The following is a 22,676-nucleotide window of genomic DNA, read 5'->3' as shown; positions in this document are numbered from 1 at the left end:
TCTAAAAATAATTGTTATGTATTTTGTCAACGTTTATCATGAGTAATTTAGTAAATTCACCGGAAGTTTTGGGTGGGAATGCTAGTTCTGAACGTCACATGCTAAGGTAAAAAGCAGTTTCTTTTATATAAATATGACCTTGATTGAACAAAACATGCATGTATTGTATAACATAATGTCCTAGGAGTGTCATCTGATGAAGATCATCAAAGGTTAGTGCTGCATTTAGCTGTGTTTTGGGTATTTGTGACATATATGCTTGCTTGAAAAATGGCTGTGTGGTTATTTGTGGCTATGTACTCTCCTAACATAATCTAATGTTTTGCTTTCGCTGTAAAGCCTTTTTGAAATCGGACAATGTGGTTAGATTAACGAGAGTCTTATCTTTCAAATGGTGTAAAATAGTCATTTGTTTGAAATATTGAAATGATTGCATTTTTGAGGTATTTGTATTTCGCGCCACGCGATTCCACTGGCTGTTGAATAGAGTGGGACACTAACGTCCCACCTAGCCCATAGAGGGTAAAGGTCTTGGAATGGCCTAGTCAAAGCCCAGACCTCAATCCAATTCAGAATCTGTGGTATGACTTGCTGTACACCAGCGGAACCCATCCAACTTGAAGGAGCTGGTTCCAACTCACACTCTCAAACACGTAGACCCCCTGAACGCAGCTCACTCTTCAGACCCCAATCACCTGAATTCTGATCACCTGTTCACACACCTGTATGTCATTATCACACACTATTTCGTTCAGCTCTTTGCACCCCATCATTGTGAGGTATTGTTTGTTTTGTGACACACTTCTATTCGGAGCTCTGTTTTTCCCATAATTTAATCCTCCCGTGTATGATAGTTTTTGCCTGCCTCACTAATGACGCCTTTTGCCTATTTCCTGCCTGTACTTTAGCCTATCGGATTTCCTGTTATTAACCTATTGCCTGATCTCCCGGACGACGTTACCAGCCTTTTCCCTGCCTGTACTGTTGCCTTTTTGGACCCCCTGTGTATGACCTTCTGCCTACCACTGGACCCAGCTACCTGCCTCCTCCTGTGGTCCTTTACAATAAACACCTACTACGCCCTGCTGTTGAAACCAGCTCTCTGTCTCCCATCATGCTCATTACAGCACCTTTGGAAACGTTTACATTTAAAAAAGTCTAATTCAATTTCATACACACCATCACAATAAATCCATGATTTATTTATTAGTCAGGTCTAAATAATCCATTATTTATTTATTAGTCAGGTCTGAAGAAACATTATGATATGAAGAACATGTGTTTCAGAAAAACAGAATGAGTTGGCCTACTGTATTTTATCTGGCTATGCTCCATGCCATAGGCTGTAGGCTTGTTCATTTAGCAGACAAGATATGCTTAAAAGGCCCGTGCCATAATTTAATATTATATGATTTTATAGTAAGAAGAATATAATTTAACTTAGAAAGGGTAATTTTCCCATTCCGGAGCGAGTGTGCATATGTTGACAGTAAAAGTGATAATTTGAAACGGGTCTTATATGCTAGATTTAGAGTAATTTGGCAACTTTAGTTGTGAATGATAAAAACCTTAGAATGTCTTAGAAATCAAAACATGTGAGCTGCATGGTGCGAGTATAGGCTATTGATGATTTGAGAAAGTCACTAAAAAAGCTTGCGCTCTGTTCCATTCCTCCGGCTGCATAGCTGTTCTCTCATCAAGTGATAATAGGAGGACAGGACAGCGGAGTCAATCACCACCTTCCGGAGACACCTGAAACCCCACCTCTTTAAGGAATACCTAGGATAGGATAAAGTAATCCTTCTAACCCCCCCCCCCCCCTTAAAAGATTTAGATGCACTATTGTAAAGTGGTTGTTCCACTGGATATCATAAGGTGAATGCACCATTTTGTAAGTCGCTCTGGATAAGAGCGTCTGCTAAATGACTTAAATGTAAATGTAAATAATATTTGTACCCATCAGACTATTCTCAATGTAATATTGTCTTTACTAACATGTCAAATTTGTTTCGATTTAGAACAGCCCATTATCAAACAGGCAGGAACAAGGGCCGGGGGAAAAATACATGTCATCTGTATGCACTGGAATAGCAAATGGAGGCCTTTCCCATCGGTCCGTTTTTCAAAGATGCAGGGTAGGCTACTTGGGTTTTATTGCTGAGCTGTGCTTAATATGAGCTGCTGAGAAAGAAATATAACAACACTTATTTCACTCCACACATCAACCACTGTTTGAGGAGAATGCTCTTGCTGCGTGTAAGGTGATATTCTGCCCCAAACTGTATGCCATTGGCTCTCCAACCCTGTTTCTGCAGCTACCCAGTGCTTAATTTGGGAAACTAAGTGAAATCTGTTGCGGAACAGATAGTAAAATGTTCTCGCAACAAAACACATTTCACTAAACTGCTGAAAGCCCCTCTGCGCGCTCGAGAAAGGAATAGAGAGAGAGAAGATGGAAGCGCATAGCGGTGAGATATTCTGTATAACTAAAGGTAATTAATTGTGAAAATATAAAAAAATCCCTATTACTAGGCTATTGAAAATCAAATACAAATTCACTATAATTGTAGGCTAACTGTAAGCCGCCCTGCACAATCAATGAACCAACAGCATAGCTTAGGGCTATACGTTCACTCCCAGAGTCGTGGATAGACATTTTGGAGCATAGCACAAGGTAACCAGTCCATCCAGCATGCATAATAATACAGTCCACACTCAAAGGCCATTACTTGAATATGTAATGGACTGTAGCCCCTGCCACATGCGTCCAGTTCCGGAGCAGGTGTAATAGGATTCTACCTTGTTGCTATATTGTCCTTTTTCCTGTTTGATGGCTCGGGGGAGGTCGTAGCAGGACTTATTGTTCGCGTTTGTGTCCTCCGCAGTAGCTGTTGGATGCAATAGGCCTGCGTGCGGTAGCTCTGTCCTTTACCTTAGCGTGTACCTCAGTGTTAATCCAGGGCTTTTGATTGGGGAAGCAGCGAACCTTCACTGTGGGGCCAATGTTGGTGATGCATTTCCTGATGAAGCCCGAGACGATGCTATCGGCAGAGTCCTGAAACATATTCCAGTGAGTGCCAGAAAAGCAGTGCTGCAACATAGCCTCCAATTTGGAAGACCATTTCTCTACGGAGTGCGTCATGGGTACTTCCTGCTTAGCTTCTATTCGGAAACAGGAAGCAGGAGTATAGAGACATGATCTGATTTGCTGAAGGCGGGATGAGGGAGGGCGTTGTATGCTTGCTTGTGGGTTGAGTAACAGTGGTCTAGGAATGTATCACCCCTAGTGTCATCCAGAAGAATGGCAAACATTGGATGAATATTAAATGTTAATATCGTCAGCTGCAAGTAGCTAGGTCTCCATCCAATTGGCAACAGATTTTCATGCGAATATTCTTAAATCCGCATACAAACAATATGCACATTTTCCCACCAGAGAAATTTCCATCAAATTGACTTGTTGCGGATAAAAGACTGTGCGCGATGACGTTGTGCACATAACAATTACTTTTGAGGTTAAATTCCCATGTACTAAATAAAAAATTCAAGTTAAATGGGTTTCCATCGCATTTTCAACTGTACTGATGGTTTGTCACAAAAAATGTGTGTCATATAGAGAATGTGCCCACTGGTATTGGCACGTGCACTCTAGCCAACAGCTCGCATATATAGTGTGGGTATAGCCTACATGATGAAATTATTAAATCGACAAAAGAGCAAGCATATTTTTATTTGTCAAAAAAGAGCGAGCATATTTTTATTTGTCAAAATGCAGCCAAGCATTAATCATCACCAGAAAAAGACCATCAATATTTTTTGGAAAGGATCATCAAGCGCAACAACTTGCACTTTCACCACCCTGTGAAGTTCATCATAACTTCATTCATCTGTATTCTAATAAACAGTATGCACCCCAATCGTAGTGGGAGGACCACACAACATGTCATTGGTTGACTCCAAGTTTACTTCCACATAATACTTATCAAATTAATATTAGCACATAAAAGCATTTCCACCGCCATTTCTTGCATAATTAATTTTACAGACACAAAAAGATCCCACCTTGTCTAGCGGATTTTGTTCAGTCGACATTTGGAAAGTTTACCGACAAATTAGCTGTTTCCATCAGGCCTGTCGTGACATTTTTTTATTCAACATTTTATTCACATAAAAAGGTTGGATGAAAACCTGGCTACTGATGGAGAAAAAAAAAAAAAATCGGACTCAAAGACAATTACTGGAAAAATTCTATGGATATTTTTGGTACAACGGTGACAACAAATGTGTCTTTTTAGGAATAAAAAAATATTACTTCTCTATGGGGCCATCTATAGGAATTGTCCTTTTGGGCTCGGCTTCAGCTAACCTGCAGTACCAAAAGTACCCGCTGAGCACAGTGGAACGTGTGCTTCGAGACCAGAACCCTGGCCCTCTGTTATGGATCAGTGGTATAAGCAGTAGCCTTCCTAGTGATACAGCCATAGCCCTAGACATAATTTGGTCTTTATACTGTTTATTTTCAAGTAAAGTACAAGTCAACCGTTCACTGTGTCTTCCCATCAATGCGTTCTGACCGACACCCCAAGGCGAACACACCCAAAACAAACAGCAACTTTAGCCCTCCACTACATTGTGGGGTCTGGGCTCCGGGACAGGGGTAGGCAGAAGAAGGCTATAGTACCATGGTGGTCTGGAGACACTGCAGCAGTGACTCGTCACTAATTGGAGGCCACGGTGGGGGGGCAAGCCACTCACTGCTGTCATTCTGTCCATCACAAGCTGTGGTGGTGCCAGCAGAACTCTCTCTGCTGGTTGGATGCCTCAGGATGAGCTCTGTAGAGGCTGGCTTAGTGGAAGAGAGGCTAGCCATGGAGTGGGATGTGAGCGGTGGCAGCACGGAGCGGAGAGTCTCTGTGAGCTGTACTACTTCTTGTAGCTCACGTAGCTAAGTGAGACTGACCTGAATGGCTCGCTGGGACTGCCGTAGCTGGGCTCTCTCTCTCTGGATGTAGTCTCTCACTAGCATGTGCTCTATAAGGTCGCTTCCTTGGCAGCTCCCTTCATACAAGGCTGAAGGTCATCTTGTTGCCCATGAGCATACTGTGCTCTTTATACTTTCTATCTTCAAGTAAACTGTTCACTGCGTCTTCCCATCAATGCGTTCTGACCGACGTTCGGCAGGGAACACACCCAAACCAAACCAGCAACCTAAGAATAATACAATCAAGCTCTCCACTACAGTCTGACTCCCGAGACAGACAGACAACAAGTTGAAAGCTTAGTAGTAGGAAAATACTCTTTAGAATGTCCACCACATTTCTCCCTCTCTTTGTTCCCTTTCCCATTCAGTTTTAAAGGTTTTGTTCATGTCCTTTGAACTTGAGTGTAGGCTAGGCTAGGCTGCTACAATCCACTGATTGTCAAACTGTGGCTAAACAGTTCATCCAGACAGTGTAAGGCGCACACACAGATGGTCTAACTGCTTAGACCTTAGGCCTATTCTCCATGGCTTTCGGTAGGAAAAGAACATCATTATCTATTTGCTTTTAATAGACTGTTGAATAGACTGTCTAGATCCAGACAAAAGCTGCGCCGTTTTTCTGAACTTTGAACCAAACTGGCTTTGTATAATCAGTAACCTAATATTTAACACTGATTCTTGCCTCAATGAGGACGAGCAAGTATGTGTGTGTTTGAAGATGTTCATCACAAAGGTTTTATTCCAACAGACAGACGCCTGTGTAATGTCTGATTAGGCACAGATTAGAGAAGTGTGAATGCCAAACCCACAGAATAAGAGAAGTAGCTAACTAAATTGGGACACTTTCCCCAACACTTCCATTGGCAGGGCAGGATTTACATAGCACCTTCTATCAAGAACTAGTGGTAAACATGTCCCTCGTATATAGGTCTAGGTATGTGTGCTAATCCAACCCTCCTAGTTAAATATAGGCCTAGCCCACACGTCATAAGAGTCAATGGTAGCAGGACAAAACAAAAGGAAAGACTGGGAACCCCCACTTTTTGTGGTGAGCTCAGCAGTACTTCAGCAGTAGGGGATATTAAATCCTACACCACTGAAGGGTCGCTCATACAAAGACAGCAAAAGTAGCACTCTATAAAGACATCTAGGTCTATTGCATTGAAATCATAAACACCAGACAGTAAAGTTGGGTTAGAGATTTGATTGGACTCTTAATGAAAGCCTCAACTTCTATCTCCCACTTGTCTAAAGCCTGAGTGAAACTGACTTTTATACACCAGAGCCAAACACACAGAGAGAAACATCATTTTGAATGTTTCTCCGACAACTTATTTTGTCCACTGAACAAGCCAAGGGATGTTCCCATGGTAACCATACATCCGTCGGCATACCGTGAATATTTTTGTTTTTGTTGGTGACGTCGGGTCCGGGTGCTGTCGCCAATGGAACCGAGGGTGCCTCAGCTGGCTCGTCGGGCTTCCATGCCTTAGCTGGTTCAAGAGGTTTTCTTGCCTCGGTAGGCACCCATCCCACGTCATGCCTCAGCCGGCTCATCGGGCTCCCACGCCTCAGCCGGCTCGTCAAGCTCTCACGCCTCAGTGGGATCGTCAGGCTTTCACGCCTCAGCCGGATTGTCAGGCTACCACGCCTCAGCCAGCTCCCACGACCTCTGCAGGCTCGTCGGGCTTCTACACTTCAGCCGGCTTGTCCAGCGCCCATGCCTCGGCCAGCCCGTTAGGCTCGCCCAGGTGGGACGCCGGGTGGCGCCCCTAGAGGGGAGTGGGTACTGTCACATCTGCTCCTGCTCTCCCTTTCTGGCACTCGAGGGCACCAGTCTGCGCTTCATTACACACACCTGTCACCATCATTATGCGCATCAGCGCTCATTGGACTAAACTGGACTCCTTCACCTTGTTGATTGCCCCATCTATCTCTGTCTATTCCTCCTTTGGTTCCCCGTGTCAGCATTATTGTCGTTATGTTTTCATTTCCAGACGCGGTCCTGTCCTGTTCCATGCCCATTGTTAATTAAATGTTCACTCCCTGTACTTGCTTCTCATCTCCAGCATCTGCCCTCACATTATTAACTTGTAAGGACAGGATTGATCAGAACCAGATATCCTAGTCGAGCACATAAAAACAAAGTAGGCCTAAGTACAGTAGCAGCAGATACTATAGTCTACTACACAAAGCACATAATCCTTAACACTAGAACCGCTAAAGCAGTCATTTGGACTGCTCATTAATCAAATGATCTTATTACTCTGCCATTTTTAAAGTCATGCCCCCCTCTGTCCTTGACTTTCTAAATATGTCTATATAACACACTGTCGTTGTTAGAATCTTAATATCACAAACTGAACTGGAGTTATAACCAGTTTTAGGAGGGCATGTCATTTTTTTGAAAAGGGGTTATATGGTAGGAGACCAAGAAAGGCTGACTGCAATTTGCCAATACACACCTGAACATGCCAAAATCCTTCTGGGAGAATGTCCTGTGGACAGATTAGACCAAATTAGATATTTTTGGAAAAGCACACCATTTCCATGTCTACAGAAAACAAAATGAAGCCTTCAAAGAAAAGAACACCTTCCCTACAGTCAAATATGTAGGAGATTCAGAGACACCCTGTGGCTCAGTTGGTAGAGCATGGTGTTTGCAACGCAATGGTGTTTGCAACACCAGGGTTGTGGGTTCGGGGTTTGATTCCCACGGGGGGCCAGTATGAAAAAAAAAATGTATGTATGAAATGAAATGTATGCATTCACTACTGTAAGTCGCTCTGGATAAGAGTGTCTGCTAAATGACTAAAATGTAATGTAAAAATGTTTTGGGTTTGCTTTGCTGCCTCTGGCAATGTGTGCCTTGAACATGTGCATGGCATCATGAAATCAGGAGAATACCAAGCACAGGAGGTTGGTGGCACCTTGACGGGCACGTGATAATGGCTGGAGCGAAATAAGTGGAAAGGTATCAACAACATCAAACGCATGGTTTCCATTTGTTTGATGCCATTCCATTTGCTCAGTTCCATCCACTATTATGAGCCGTCCTCCCCTCTGCAGCCTCCACTGATACCAAGGCATTTTGGAGCGCAATGTCGGACCCAGGGTCAGGAAGCTCGGTCTCCATATAAGGTCAATGACCCAAACACACTTTGAAAAGCACCCGGGAATGGTTAAAAACAAAACTCTGGACTGTTCTGAAGTGGCCAGCAATGAGTCCAGTTCTAAATCCCATTGAAAACTTGTGGAGAGATCTGAAAACAGCAGTTGGGAGAAGGCACCCTTTAAATCTGGAAGAACTGGAGCAACTGGCACAAGAGGAGTGGCCCAAACTGCCAGTACAAAGGTGCAGGAAGCTCATCGATGGCTATAGGAAGCGCTTGATTGCAGTTACTTTGATATAGGGTACATACAGGGTGGGCCATTCTATTGTATTGATCCCCTCTATCAGTCCACAATTGATACCCTCTATCAGTCCACTAAATCCAACCACTCCTATCAGTCTACTCTGGCCTACCTGGAGTACACAGTGAGTGTGTGTAATTTACAATGGCAAGAAGACCAAGAGGAATGGATACACATGCTGCGTTAGCACTGCTACATAATCTGAATGAAAACGACTCAGATGGTCGGGAAGAAATTAATCATGACATCTCTGATGATTATTCTTCTGATTCTGAGCCTCGAGGCCTAAGTGCAAAAAATACAGAATGGTGCACACTGAGCAGTTTCCTGTGACACACCCAAATGAAACTGAGACGGGAGATAGAAAGGGACAGCACCGTAAGCCGGTGACAATGGTACGGGCCGATTATCAGCACAAAGTGTCATCACCGAGAGAGCAGGCCCTACTACATCTCAAGCAAAAAACAACGTCAGCAACGCAATCACCAGCTTCGTTGTTTATTTGACCTCACATCTTGCTTATTGTGTGTCTTGGTTGTATATTGGTTGCATATTGTTATGAACAACACATGCTTTCTGTTTCATAGTTGTAACAAAGGCATTTTTTGTTTTTACATACACTAGGTGTGCAAAATAGGGATGCACAATACATCGGTGAACATATCATCGGTGAACATTCAGATATTAGCTAAAAATGGCAACATCGGTATCGGCCCGATGTCTAGTTTAACGCCAATGTTAACAACCGATGTCTAAGCTACCGTGCATACCTTTATAACGTAGGTACAGGACGTAATGACGCCACATAAACTTTTGCGCTACACGTGCAACACAGCATTCCGAACCTAGCCCACAATGTACGCTGTGTGGATCGAGCAGTCAACAAGTCAAGCAGTCATTTGAATGAGTAAGATATTTTCAGTGAGACAACTCAAAGGCAAAATCCATTAATGCCAAGATAATGGGATTCATTGCCCTTGACAATCAACCGTTCTCTGTTGTGGGTGATGTTGGCTTTCGCGACTGGTCGAGCACCGGTACACACTAATGTTACCAAGTGCGCTATTGTTCAGATGTTGCCCTACCGGATTTACACAGTAATAGAGTCACTGCTATTAGCTTCACGACATACTATGGAACGCCATGTGGGTCTTTGCGTGTCAAAAAAGATACGCATCAAATAACACTATTTGACAATAACAGTTAAATAAGCTTTTAATTTGACATGTCAAATAACACTATTATAGAATGTTGTATGTGCTGAATTTGCACGTGCAAGCCAAGCTCCACCACTACTATCAGTAGCACTGTCAAAGCTGTACAAAAAGTCTGCAAGCAAGCAAACACCTGCCACGAATGATGTGTTTACAATACAGTTGGCTAGAAAGCATTATTTGTCTGACCGCAACTTCTGGGGTAGCTAACTTTAGCTTTGTACCTAGCTAGCACCAATATAACCAGCCTGAAAACAATGACCAGTAGAAACTGCAGACATTTTCATTATTGTTAGTAGAGGTCGACCGATTATGATTTTTCAACGCCGATACCGATACTGATTATTGGAGGACCAAAAAAAGCCACTACCGATTAATCGGCCGATTGTTTTATTTATTTATTTGTTATGACAATTACAACAATACTGAATGAACACTTATTTTTACTTAATATAATACAATAAAATCAATTTAGCCTCGAATAAATAATGAAACATGTTCAATTTGGTTTAAATAATGCAAAAACAAAGTGTTGGAGAAGAAAGTAAAAGTGCAATATGTGCCATGTAAAAAAGCAAACGTTTAACCTCTCTAGGGTAGGTGGCACCAAATCGTCCCACCTACGTAACAGCCAGTGTAATTCCGTGGTGCGTTATTCAAAAACCTCAAAAATGCAAAAACTTCAATTTTTCAAACATATGACTATTTTACACCATTTTAAAGACTCTCGTTAATCTAACCACACTGTCCGATTTCAAAAAGGCTTTACAATGAAAGAAAAACATTAGATTATGTCAGCAGAGTACCCAGCCAGAAATAATCAGACACCCATTTTTCAAGCTAGCATATAATGTCACATAAACCCAAACCACAGCTAAATGCAGCACTAACCTTTGATGATCTTCATCAGATGACAACCCTAGGACATCATGTTATACAATACATGCATGTTTTGTTCAATCAAGTTCATATTTATATCAAAAACCAGCTTTTTACATTAGCATGTGACTAGCATGTGACTAGCATTCCCACCGAACACTGCCGGTGAATTTACTAAATTACTCACGATAAACGTTCACAAAAAGCATAACAATTATTTTAAGAATTATAGATACAGAACTCCTCTATGCACTCGATATGTCCGATTTTAAAATAGCTTTTCGGTGAAAGCACATTTTGCAATATTCTCAGTAGATAGCCCGGCATCACAGGGCTAGCTATTTAGACACCCAGCAAGTTTAGCACTCACCAAAGTCAGATTTACTATAAGAAAAATGCTATTACCTTTGCTGTCTTCGTCAGAATGCACTCCCAGGACTTCTACTTCAATAACAAATGTTGGTTTGGTTCGTGCGTTCAAGACACTATCCGAAAGGGTAAATAAGGGTGACGAGCATGGCGCAATTCGTGACAAAAAAAATCTAAATATTCCATTACCGTACTTCGAAGCATGTCAACCGCTGTTTAAAATCAATTTTTATGCCATTTTTCTCATAAAAAAGCGATAATATTCCGACCGGGAATCTGCGTTTAGGTAAACAGACGAAAGAAAATAAAGCATTCGGTCGACTCGGGTACGCGCCTAAGCCCATAGTACTCTGATCGGCCACTTGCCAAAAGCGATAATGTGTTTCAGCCAGTGTCACGTCCTGGCCAGTATAAGGGTTAATTGTTATTGTAGTTTGGTCAGGACGTGGCAGAGGGTATTTGTTTTATGTGTTTCAGGGTGGTGTGTTAGTTAGGAGGGCGTTTGATTTATTATTTCCGGGTTTTGAGTTATGGTCTATGTTTATGTATTTCTATGTGTAGTCTAGTGAGTGTGTTTCTATGTTGAGTTAATTGGGGTGGACTTCCAATTGAAGGCAGCTGTTTGGTGTTGCCTTTGATTGGAAGTCCTATATTAGTTGGGTGTGTTTGTCTCGTATTTGTGGGAGATTGTTTTTGCATTGCGTGTTTTGTGAGCCTGCAAAACTGTCATTGGTCGTGCTTATTGTTTTCTTGTTTTTCGTGTTCAACGTTCTTTAATAAATTAAGAAAATGAACGCCAACTCTGCTGCATATTGGTCCACCTTTTCAGACGACGATTTCGCTATATCGTCCTCCGACGAAGAAAGTCGTGACAGCCAGAGGGTGCCTCGATATCGTTCAGCTTTTTCCCGGGCTCTGAGAGCCTATGGGAGCCGTAGGAAGTGTCACGTTAGAGCAAAGATCCTCAGTCTTCAATAAAAAGAGCCAAGATGAAACAACTTGTCAGACAGGCCACTTCCTGCATGGAATCTTCTCAGGTTTTGGCCTGCCATTTGAGTTCTGTTATACTCACAGACACCATTCAAACAGTTTTAGAAACTTTAGGGTGTTTTCTATCCAAAGCCAATAATTATATGCATATTCTAGTTACTGGGCAGGAGTAGTAACCAGATTAAATCGGGTACGTTTTTTATCCGGCCGTGTCAATACTGCCCCCTAGCCCTAACAGGTTAAGTTCCTTGCTCAGAACATGAGAACATATGAAAGCTGGTGGTTCCTTTTTATTAACATGAGTCTTCAATATTCCCAGGTAAGAAGTTTTAGGTTGTAGTTATTATAGGAATTATAGGACTATTTCTCTCTATACGATTTGTATTTCATATACCTTTGACTATTAGATGTTCTTATAGGCACTTTAGTATTGCCAATGTAACAGTATAGCTTCTGTCCCTCTCCTCGCTCCTACCTGGGCTCGAACCAGGAACACATCGACAACAGCCGCCCTCGAAGCAGCATTACCCATGCAGAGCAAGGGGAACAACTACTCCAAGTCTCAGAGCGAGTGACGTTTGAAACGCTATTAGCGCGCACCCGCTAACTAGCTAGCCATTTCACATTGGTTACACCAGCCTAATCTTGGGAGTTGATAGGCTTGAAGAATTGCGAAGAGCTGCTGGCAAAACGCACGAAGGTGCTGTTTGAATGAATGTTTACGAGCCTGCTGCTGCCTACCATCGCTCAGTCAGACTGCTCTATCAAATATCAAATCATAGACTTAATTATCACATAATAACACACAGAAATACAAGCCTTTGGTCATTAATATAGTCGAATCCGGAAACTATCCCTTCGAAAACAAAACGTTTATTATTTCAGTGAAATACGGAACCGTTCCGTATTTTATCTAACGGGTGGCATCCCTAAGTCTAAATATTCCTGTTACATTGCACAACCTTCAATGTTATGTCATAATTATGTACAATTCTGGCAAATTAATTACTGCCTTTGTTAGGAATAAATGGACTTCACACAGTCCGCAATAAGCCAGGCGGCCCAAACTGCTGTATATACCCTGACTGCTTGCACGGAACGCTAGAGATGTGACACAATTTCATGTTAGCAGGCAATATCAACTAAATATGCAGGTTTAAAAATATATACTTGTGTATTGATTTTAAAGAAAGGCATTGATGTTTATGGTTAGGTACATTGGTGCAACAGTGCTTGTTAAATCATCACCCATTTGTCGAAGTAGGCTGTGATTCGATGAAAAATTAACAGGTACCGCATCGATTATATGCAACGCAGGACACGTTAGATAAACTAGTAATATCATAAACCATGTGTAGTTAACTAGTGATTATGTTAAGATTGATCGTTTTTTATAAGATAAGTTTAATGTTAGCTAGCAACTTACCTTGGCTTCTTGCTGCCCTCGCGTAACAGGTAGTCAGCCTGCCATGCAGGGTCCTCGTGGAGTGCAATGTACAAGGCAGTTAACCCCCCGTTCCTAGGCCGTCATTGAAAATAAGAATGTGTTCTTAACCTGACTTGCCTAGTTAGATAAAGGTGGCCAAAAATACCGATTACCAATTGTTATGAAAACTTGAAATCGGCCCTAATTAAATCGGCCATTCCGATTAATCGGTTGACCTCTAAGCTAAAGAGATGGAGAAAACACCTGTCTCCGGATTACGTCTTCAATCTAAGGGCAACCGTGGCATGGCATCCATGACAAGAAGATGAGTCCATCATGCATGATGATGTATACGGGTAAAATAGTCTAGCTACCTACTTTTTCAGATATTACACATTTCTAATTTTGACAGAAAATAGTTTCATTTCAAGCTAGTGTACTGTTAGCCAATTAGCTAACATTAGCTGGCTGGCTCCCTAGCGGCAGGGACTGGGAGACTAGTCAGGATCGAGGGAAGTGTAGCTAGCAACAGCAAGCTAGCTAGCTAAATTGTCATAAATGTTTGCTTATCGACCTGTCCCAAAATTAATGTAGTTGGTTCAGAGTTGGTTTCGATATTTCAACCAGCGTGTCCTGATCGCGTATGGTTTTGGGGGACAAAATCAACATGGACGGACGGACGCACGCATGGTCTGGTCAACAATGCTGTAACGTTAGTAGGAGATATGCATCTTTCAAATGATTTGCCACGGATATTGAGCACTCCGCACATCATCGTCGTTAAGCTGGAAAAATTATACAGAAAGGCAAGCGACAGCCACGAACAGCCTGCTCTGCCCCTGTCGAGTCTGCTGCTACGCTGTGCTTTTAGCTGACTCAACTTTACAATGAAGCAGTTGGTGCTTTTGGAAACAAGCTGAGGTCCTGACTGACTGCTGGGAACATGTCCACAACTTCATCAGCAAGCTGTCAAACTATTGTAAATAAGTGACAAATCTATCAGTGCAGTGCCCAACATCCTTAGCTAGCTAGCTAAAATTCAATCCATGTGTTTGTCATTGAAGCTAGCTAGCAGCAGGCAGGCTACAACAAGCTAAATCAGCTGATGCTTCGTTTTGCCCCAGTGCCCGTGTTTCATAGCGAGTGAGTCATGCACAAGACAGGTCGCGGAACACAATGCTCGCAAATGGATTGTCTTCCAATTGACACAAATGGAAGTGTCAGTTGGGACATGGAGTGTGCAATGTCTCAATGCTCATTTTGGCCAAAACACTTGCAGACTCAAGTGATCGCTATCGAACACAACAGTAAGTGGACACTTTATAAAGGGCTTAAAGGCCAATTGTTTGGTTTCAGATTAAATTCAGCCTATGACTGTGGTACTCTTAGAAAATAAACGTTTCTACTTGGAACCAAAAAGGGTTCTCCTATTGGGACACCCGAAGAACCCTTTTGGAACCCTTTTTTTCTAAGTGTCAATAGAACTTAATTGCCCCCTAGCGGTCATACGAAATAGGATCAGATTATGCATAGTGCATGTGGAATTTTATGAATTTTCTCAATGTTTTAACGGAACCGATTAAAGCCGTCTATTTAAACGTTAATAAAATTGTTCTATTTGTCACATCCATAATATTCACATCTGTGAGTCCATTTCCCTGTCATGGTATAGACCTCCCTCTGGGGTTAAGTACCTTGTTATGGGTCCCCAGCGTTCTCTGTTTATTAACAACAACTGTCAGCTCACAGGAAAAATGGAGGCGGCACATGGACACAGAATCCGTTTACACCAAGTTGTATTGCACCAAGCCGTATTGCACCAAGCCTGGAGCTACAACATTCATGGGTCCATCTCTCAAGACCAAGGCCAAAGCAAAGGAAAAACACAATTTTTAGATTGTGTCAGCTATCCAATGCAAGAAGTGTGAACTTCACAAATCGACCTAACGTTATTGTTATTGTAGCTAACGTTACATATAGTAAAGTACAGCCAGAGGGGAAATGTTTCTACAACTTTCTTTCTAATCACCAAATTAAACAAAGGCGCATAGCGCTCGCTCATCGTTTCTCTATCTACCCCGAGGCTTGACAGCTGTCCATAACTTCGGGATGTGATGGGAAGTTCCACTTTGCATAGCACATTTCCCTACCAAATGTTATTCACAGTAAATTACTAATAGCTACAGCTAGCTACTTTAGGTAAGGCTCAGTTATAAACCAGATAACTTTATCTCTATTCAGAAATGTAAACTAGCTAGCCATACTAAGTTAGCTATGTAGCGTGCTGACTGTCATTAAAGTTATCAAAATACCTCTGATATTAACTAACATCTAATAACCCCACAAATAAACAAATACTTACTTTTTGGTGTAAAATGTGGAGAGAATAGTTGGCTGTAACGGACCTCCGTCTTCTTTTGTCCCGTTGTGCGTGTGAGAGAACGGGATGTGTGTGGGAGTCTGGGAGAGAGATGTGTCAGTGACCGGCTACGCGATTAGACTGCAGTGGACGAGCTGGGAAGGCGTGGTAGACCCCCACCGTGCGGTAGACATGGGTTAATTCCCCGTCTGAAAAGAAATGAAGTCATACTGTACAGTTTGTTAAATTATAGGCTACTGCAACATGTTTCTCTACAATAATTATTGCAATTCATGAACATAATACTTTAAATGTTACATTTCATGTTGTTCTTAGTGTTCTCTTAAAGAACACGATAAGATAATTTTTAAAGGCCCTCAACTTAACCACACAAAATTAAGAAAGTAGCCAACTTCGCTCATGCATGAGTCATTAAAAGCAAATAAATAATGAGCTCACCCTTTACATTGAATATAGTTACACTAACATAAATCAGTTTGTTGATTCCTTCCTCAACATGTGGTTTTTACTATTCAGCTTCCTGTTTACAAAGTAACCACAGAGAGAGTGAGGGGTAGGGTGTCACACCTGTTGAATACATAGTTCACAGAGCTGCCAACAGTCATAGATAGAGGAGTGCCAAACTGCCGATGGAGCCGTGCATCCACCCTCCTGTCTGACTCCCACACTGACCACTGATACCACCCTATAGAAGAGTTAACCTGACCATATCCTGTAAGCATGCTGGCACATTGAGTGTGGTAGGGGTGTGTCGATGTGGGTGGGCGGCTAATAAATCCATTGAATATACACCATCACAAAGAAATCTACAGGTACTGTAACTGCCCAAATAAAGGAAACACCAACATAAAGTGTCTTAATAGGGCGTTGGGCCACCACGAGCCAGAACAGCTTCAATGTACCTTGGCATAGATTCTACAAGTGTCTGGAACTCTATTGGAGGGATGCGACACCCTTCTTCCATGAGAAATTCCATTATTTGGTGTTTTGTTGATGGTGGTGGAAAACGCTGTCTCAGGCACTGCTCCAGAATCTCCCATAAGAGTTTAATTGGGTTGAGATCTGGTGACTAAGACGGCATACATGATTTGCATTGGTTTTCATGCTCTTCAAACCATTCAATGACCACTCGTCCCCTGAGGATGGGGGCATTGTCATCCTATGAGGGCATAGCCATGGTAGCCAAAATAATGGCCTGCCCAGCATGTTTATATATGAGCCTAAGCATGGTGGTATATTAATTGCTTAATTAACACAGGAACCACACCTGTGTGGAAGCATTTGCTTTCAATATACTTTGTATCCCTCAGTAAGTGTTTCCATTATCTGTATTACTAATTAATTTAGTCAGGTCATGACAAACAAAAGACTAATAACATGTATTTTCAAAATAAAATAATATATTTCGAGTTTAACTATGTCACTGGTCTGTGCAACCTTTAGGCTACAAGGCTGCGCCATGCAAATTAAATCAATAGTTCTTATTTTGTTCATTAAACAGACAAGACACTTACATTCCCCTGCCTTGATCACAGTCAACACATATTTTATATATAATGGATTATAAAATACAAATCATATTTTTCCCACACAACTTGAGTGCCATGGAATATATGGAATCACTGTCATATAGCCTAGGCTAATTTAAAAGTAGTATTTTGAAACAGAGCCCATGTCCTAATTTTTATAAAAACACTAAATCTGCTCTTTCCGATCATGTTAAATAAAAAATCTAACCTGGATTTGAGATAATTTTTTTTGATCCATGTTAGATGTGATTACCCCATTGTGAACGTACTCTCTTTTCAAATTCCTCAGTACACATTGGTTATTTTGGCTGAAGACCGATAAACTACACATCGCTAGTAGGCCAAGTTGAAAACGTATGCAGATCAACCCATCATTTACTATCTAAATAAAAGAGCATTTAAATAGTTACCTGTCAAATATTTAAAAAAATATATGAAATTGCAGTGTGAATTCCCCCAGGCTAAATGCCAAAGCATATCTGTGACAATATACTAGAACATCTCAAGGACAGAACTACACACATTTAAATTGAGAAAATAAATGCATTAAAAGCATTTCTGTGAAGCTTTGTGATTGCCAAGAACAAGTGTGATGTCTGACAACAATAGAATATTTAAAATGTAATTTGTGCCAATCAGCTTTATGGCTACATTTATATTATACTAAGCCGTAGGCAGAACTTTACCACAATCATGACTAGGTCGGTTGGGGGCAATAAAAGTTTGTGCTTTGAAACCAGCAATAGCTTTCAGACAGATACATAGAAAAGATGGAAAAAGTTGCCAGCATGCTAAAGTTGGCAGGTTTTCGTCTTGGTTTGTAAGGGGTATAACTTCTCTTATTCTCTCTCCTGCTCTTCCCTTCAGTGTTAAGTTAGGTAAGCATCAGTGTGGCTTCATAGAAGCGGTGAGGAACTAGGGAGCCTCAGGTCCCATTTTTTGTGTGTTACTATGTTATTATGCTGCTGTTAGTGTATGTCACTGGGCTAAATACTTACAGCAACTATGATTGTTTCAGTAAAAATAGGCGATCCAGCTGTGTAGAAATTCAACATGTCAACTTTGAAGCTTCACATCTTTTGAATGAAAGCAGATTTGATGAGCCTATTATTATCCTGGTGGGAATGCTTATATAGTTTATAATGTTTTAGAGTTCATGAAAATCAGAGGACAATCCAGAAACACATCTACAGTACTCTATACAGTGGAAGGGAGTTTCTTTTAGGTCAAGCCTTCACCACAGGTAATGTAGTGTGTGTGTGTGGTGGCTCATCGTCTCGCCTGCGTAAGAAAGATGACCCCACCACCGACCTGCAGTCAATAATAGAAACCCCAATAATAGAAAACCCTTTTTGCATGTGGTTAGGTGTGTGTGTACCACGACGAGGCTGAAGACAAGTACAGAGTAGAAATTAGAGTGAATTTAACTCTATTTAAAGAAAATGTATCTCTACCAAAGATAACATTTGGTCCCAGTCAAAAGAGTAAAATGTACTCTGGCAAGTTATTTTTTCAGAGTTGTATTTGCTCAACTTAGTGTAGAAATTTAACTCCTGAGTCATAGCGTTTCACTCTGTACAGTATTAATATAAAATAACTGTCACTTTTTTTACTCTGCAGTGTTATTCAGTATTCTAGAGTTAATTGTTGAGTGTAATGTTTACTCCTACCAGTGTCATTACACATTTACTCTGACTCATAATACTAAATGAATTGACCTTGATCAGGGTAGACGCAGAAAAATGTGATTACTACCATAAATCAGTCAACACAAAATATTGCATAACAGCATTTGTTTATTACATGAGATGCCAAAAACAGCCCAAACAGTACTTGCATGGTGCACAATCTTTGAAATAAAATAAAGCAATAGGGACAGTATGAATTGAAAGCCACACACCAGTGCCTCGGTGGGGAAATGTCTTAATTGTTCTGATACTGTGTACAAGCGTGGAAATGAAATCACATGAAGCAGTACGGGACCAAACTAACTTGAATCATCACCACCACAGGACATCTGTATGTCGAATGCTTTGTGATACAAAAGATCTTTAACGTCAACAACATGGAGTCCCTTTCTTGTCCGTACAACTTTAAACACATTGAAATGTTCACAAAGAAACAGTGTGTTTAAAGCCAAGATGACAACATACTGCTGGTTATCTTTTACAAGAATAGACTGGAATGCGTGAAATATTGGCATCTCACAATGAACTTTAATACAAACAACCAAATTTGAACGGTATACATTCTATTGATGTTTGGGCCATTTTACACTCAAAACCTTAGTGGAAGAAGGCACCCAGAGTGCATTTGCCACCTAATGAGCTCCTTCCAAATTTAAGGACACCGCTTTCCCTGGACCAATATCCAATCTACCTAGGTCAAATGTTTGGCAGTTGTATGTCATGCCACTTTGGTCTTTCTCGGCCAATATTTTTATTATGTTTGTAAAGCTTTTCATTATATTTATATATATTTTTTATTGTGTTTTGCTTCACAGCACATACACCAGCTATGGAGAATCAGCCTGATTTTCTGAATACATCATGGATAATGCACCATAAAATTTTGCTTTGGTAACAACCTTTTTCCAGGAAACAAATGCTTAAACAATCTGTGGTTTTCTGCAATCAAGTGCTTCAAATAGATTGCGCAGTAGAAAACAAGATTGAATGGCATTAAGCCCAAATCATTGGAACCCTCAAGTAACTTGTTTCTTTCCATATAACCATAGTGGAAGCTCAGAATTTGCATGTTTCTTTTTTTATTTTTTATTTCACCTTTATTTAACCAGGTAGGCAAGTTGAGAACAAGTTCTCATTTACAATTGCGACCTGGCCAAGATAAAGCAAAGCAGTTCGACAACATACAAAAACACAGAGTTACACATGGAGTAAAACAACATACAATCAATGATACAGTAGACAAAAATAAGACTATATACAATGTGAGCAAATGATGTGAGATAAGGGAGGTAAAGGCAAAAAAGGCCATGGTGGCAAAGTAAATAAAGTATAGCAAGTAAAACACTGGAATGGTAGAATTATAATTTGAAGAAAGTTCAAAGTTAAAATATAAATAATATGGTGCAAAGGAGCAAAATAATAAATAAAATAAATAAATACAGTAGGGGAAGAGGTAGTAGTTTGGGCTAAATTATAGATGGGCTATGTACAGGTGCAGTGATCTGGGAGCTGCTCTGATAGCTGGTGCTTAAAGCTAGTGAGGGAGATAAGTGTTTCCAGTTTCAGAAATGTTTGTAGTTCGTTCCAGTCATTGGCAGCAGAGAACTGGAAGGAGAGACGACCAAAGGAGGAGTTGGCTTTAGGGGTGACCAGAGATATATACCTGCTGGAGCGCGTGCTACAGGTGGGTGCTGCTATGGTGACCAGTGAACGGAGATAAGGGGGGACTTTACCTAGCAGGGTCTTGTAGATGACCTGGAGCCAATGTGTTTGGCGACGATTATGAAGCGAAGGCCAGCCAACGAGAGCGTACAGGTCGCAGTGGTGGGTAGTATATGGGGCTTTGGTGACAAAACGGATGGCATTGTGATAGACTGCATCCAGCTTGTTGAGTAGGGTATTGGAGGCTATTTTGTAAATGACATCGCCGAAGTCGAGGATTGGTAGGATGGTCAGTTTTACGAGGGTATGTTTGGCAGCATGAGTGAAGGATGCTTTGTTGCGAAATAGGAAGCCAATTCTAGATTTAACTTTGGATTGGAGATGATTGATGTGAGTCTGGAAGGAGAGCTTACAGTCTAACCAGACACCTAGGTATTTGTAGTTATCCACAAATTCTAAGTCACAACCGTCCAGAGAAGTGATGCTGGACAGGTGGGCAGGTAGCGATCGGTTGAAGAGCATGCATTTAGTTTTACATGTATTTAGGAGCAGTTGGAGACCACAGAAGGAGAGTTGTATGGCATTGAAGCTCGTCTGGAGGGTTGTTAACACAGTGTCCAAAGAAGGGCCAGAAGTATACAGAATGGTGTCGTCTGCGTAGAGGTAGATCAGAGATTCACCAGCAGCAAGAGCGACATCATTGATGTATACAGAGAAAAGAGTTGGCCCAAGAATTGAACCCTGTGGTATCCCCATAGAGACTGCCAGAGGTCCGGACAGCAGGCCCTCCGATTTGACACACTGAACTCTATCAGAGAAGTAGTTGGTGAACCAGGCGACGCAATCGTTTGAGAAACCAAGGCTACTGAGTCTGCCGATGAGGATGTGGTGATTAACAGAGTCAAAAGCTTTGGCCAGGTCAATGAATACGGCAGCAGAGTATTGTTTCTTATCGATGGCGGTTACGATGTCGTTTAGGACCTTGAGCATGGCTGAGGTGCACCCATGACCAGCTCTGAAACCAGATTGCATAGCGGAGAGGGTGCGGTGGGATTCGAAATGGTCGGTAATCTGTTTGTTGACTTGGCTTTCGAAGACCTTAGAAAGGCAGGGTAGGATGATATAGGTCTGTAGCAATTTGGGTCAAGAGTGTCACCTCCTTTGAAGAGGGGGATGACAGCAGCTGCTTTCCAATCTATGGGAATCTCAGACGACACGAAAGACAGGTTGAACATGCTAGTAATAGGGGTTGCAATAATTTCGGCAGATAATTTTAGAAAGAAAGGGTCCAGATTGTCAAGCCCAGCTGATTTGTAGGGGTCCAGATTTTGCAGCTCTTTCAGAATATCAGCTGAATGGATTTGGGAGAAGGGGAAATGGGGGAGGCTTGGGCGAGTAGCTGTGGGGGGTGCAGTGCTGTTGAATGCAGTAGGGGGTGGAAAGCATGGCCAGCCGTAGAAAAATTCTTATTGAAATTCTCAATTATAGTGGGCTTATCGGTGGTGACAGAGTTTCCTATCCTCAGTGCAGTGGGGAGGAGGTGTTCTTATTCTCCATGGACTTTACAGTGTCCCAGAACTTTTTAGAGTTTGAGTTGCAGGAAGCAAATTTCTGTTTGAAAAAGCTAGCCTTGGCGTTTCTAACTGCCTGTGTGTATTGGTTTCTAACTTCTCTGAAAAGTTGCATATCACGGGGGCAGTTCGATGCTAATGCAGAACGCCACAGGATATTTTTGTGTTGGTTAAGGGCAGTCAGGTCTGGGGCGAACCAAGGGCTATATCTGTTCCTGGTTCTAAATTTCTTGAAAGGGGCATGCTTATTTAAGATGGTGAGGAAGGCATTTAAAAAAAAATAACCAGGCATCCTCTACTGACGGGATGAGGTCAATAACTTTCCAGGATACCAGGGCCAGGTCAATTAGAAAGGCTTGCTCGTTGAAATGTTTCAGGGAGCGTTTGACAGTGATGAGTGGAGGGCGTTTGACCTCTGAACCCTTACGGGTGCAGGCAATGATCGCTGAGATCTTGGTTGAAAACAGCAGAGGTGTATTTAGAGGGCACGTTGGTTAGGATGATATCTATGAGGGTGCCAGTGTTTGCGGCTTTGGGGTTGTACCTGGTGGGTTCATTAATAATTTGTGTGAG

General features: G+C 41.7%; 1 protein-coding gene across 1 annotated transcript in view; it reads right to left on the bottom strand.

Annotated features, from left to right (window-relative positions):
* Positions 1–15,774, bottom strand: part of LOC106573025 (CD82 antigen) — a 57,934-nt gene extending 42,160 nt beyond the window's left edge. The window contains exon 1 of the mRNA XM_014147626.3: positions 15,636–15,774. The gene's annotated coding sequence lies outside the window, so the exon portion shown is untranslated. The remainder of the gene's footprint in view (positions 1–15,635) is intronic.
* Between the last annotated feature and the right edge of the window lie 6,902 nt (positions 15,775–22,676).

The sequence above is a fragment of the Salmo salar genome, chromosome 16 (genome assembly GCF_965601325.2).
Source record: "Salmo salar chromosome 16, fSalSal1, whole genome shotgun sequence".
In the NCBI taxonomy this organism is placed as follows: Eukaryota; Metazoa; Chordata; class Actinopteri; order Salmoniformes; family Salmonidae; genus Salmo; species Salmo salar.
Note: the sequence above shows the minus strand (reverse complement) of the source record. Positions and strands in the feature narration are given on the sequence as shown.